The sequence below is a fragment of the Anoplophora glabripennis genome, unplaced genomic scaffold (genome assembly GCF_000390285.2).
Source record: "Anoplophora glabripennis isolate ALB-LARVAE unplaced genomic scaffold, Agla_2.0 scaffold194, whole genome shotgun sequence".
Taxonomy (NCBI): domain Eukaryota; kingdom Metazoa; phylum Arthropoda; class Insecta; order Coleoptera; family Cerambycidae; genus Anoplophora; species Anoplophora glabripennis.
The window spans coordinates 483,725-486,137 of record NW_019416622.1 but is presented as its reverse complement, the minus strand read 5'-3'; positions in this window follow the sequence as shown (position 1 = coordinate 486,137).

The window sequence follows — 2,413 nt, the reverse complement described above, 5'->3', positions numbered from 1 at the left end:
GTATCCTTGGCGCCAATCTGCAGTGGTCCTCTTCCAGGAACCAAATCCCGCGTTGCACCTTGTTTCTTGTCGCTTGCAACGGGTAGACCGGTCCGGACGGCGTCAGGCTGACGCTATTGACGTAATACTTAAAATGAGTCACTTGCCGACATATGTACCCACACGCCTATATCACATTTCGTTAAAAAAATCTTTAAATTAGTCTAAACAAAACAAATTTTTTAAAAGTAAGGAAGCAAAGTTGTATTAAAATAACTTGATGGAAATCGATTTATATGTAGAAAGGGCTACTTTTTTTGAAAAAAACCTAGTCGTAATTTCATAATATGAAATATGACCCCAAAAATAACTGATCGAACATCAAAAAATAAGACCATATTTTCGATGGGACATAAACCATAAACCATCGCTATTTATTTTTGAGATACAGGGCGTCAAATATGATTTTTTTAATTAAATTTTAGCTATTCCTTTTCCAAAAATATAAGAATGTACTGCATAGAAATTTCATAGGGTGCAGGAAATTTTTTAATGTGTTAAATAGGTTAGTTGTTGTTGGTAGTTGTTGTTAGTACTGTTGTTTGTAGTTTTTACTGTTGTTCGTATTTCTATAGCTACTACCTTCCCACTGATATTATATTAATATTTTTTTTTGAGATTAGGTTGTTTTTACAGTGTATCCAGTAAGTTATAATATAAAACTAATTAACACAAGCCGACTAATTTGACGAAGAGTACTTTTTTCCTATAAAATTATAATATATTACATTATAATATACGCCACAAACTATGAAATATTTAACATAAAAAAAAAATTGTGCCACTGGGGGAGATACTATATAACGACCTCTAGCATACAGCCAAAAACTAATAGCGCAGTAACATCCTTAGAACCAAATTACCAAATTTCAATGCAATATATTACTTTTTGAAAAAGATGTGACTAAAATTTGGTTTTAAGTACCTCATAGGATATTCTGTATCTCAAAAACAAAATGGTAGGCCCGTGATCCATTGTTAAGAATAGTTTATGTTCTGTCACAACCTAAATGTGTATTCATTTTGCAGAACATCCTGTATACTGAGCGACCCTCTCAAATGGAAACTAAAATCAAATGAATGATCTATTAAATATTCTGAATAGTGTACTTTGTAAAACATTTTCGGTGATTAAGTGTTTTCATAAATACCTTCGCTTTATATGGAACAATAAAAAAATAATGGATTTTGATTTTTAATAAATCCCTTAAATGACTGAACTGAATACTTTTTTATATTACTGAGCGACTCAGATATATTTTAAAATTTTAAATATTAACAGTTACAATGTTCTGAAGAAAAACGTACCACATGTGGAACAGTTACCAACTGAAACTAAAACCATTGTAAACAAGGGCTAACTATAAAAATTTTCAACACTTTCCATAAGTAGTATTGTGTTTTGCACATTAAATTTGAAAAAAAGTATTTAGGTATCTTTATTATTCATCAATGTATTCATTATAGTTTAATATTTTAGTTTAGTTAACTGAACAAGTAAGTATTGCCAAATTACTATAACTAGGGTAAAATGAACAAAAATTGAAAAAAATTCACTGATGAAAATTAAATTTTGATTAAATCAGTTAGAAGGTCAAAAAGCTAGTTGAACCTTTACATTGTCCTAACTAGGCTAGCTACGTTGCAAAATTCACCCGAAGCAAGTAATCGATAGGTATTTGCCGTTCTTACATCTTGGTCTAAGTACGAGTTGCTGACTCTCAAAACCAATCCAGTTTTATTAGTCACATTGTTCTGCACTTCCGAATTGCGTCAGCTTCCGTAACAGTTCACTTTACTTTAAAGTAGTGCAATTAAAAATATAATTGATGATATTAATTATATGGCAGCGTCGAAAGGCAACGAAGTAAAATAATAATTTTTTTATACAATATTATGCGTTAGCTTAATACAAATGATATATTTTAGAATTCAAAAAATGAATTGACTTGACGTTTTTTCATAAACATTGTATTTGCTATTTTGAATCGAAAAAAATTCGAAAATTTAATAGAAAGTAATGTAATTAGTACCAGATGATAATAATTATTAATAAATGACAAGGGTTGTCAATGTATTTTAAATGAGCACTTGCGGAAATATTTTTGTGTTCTATTTTTTTGACAGTCTTCTTACTTTATAACATACCTGGACCAACAGTTTTAAAAACTTCTTGGTATGGAATTTAATCAGTTTTATATTGTCTTTATTCAAATGTAATCTCAACCCCATAAATCATTCGAAATATACACGAAACTCTGAATCATTACTAATTAGAAAATACTAACACTAACAAATAGTCATAATGAGGAAAAAACTCGTCATTCGTATTTCGTTAAATTATTGTCGCGACTCGCACCTCTGTTAGGAAAGT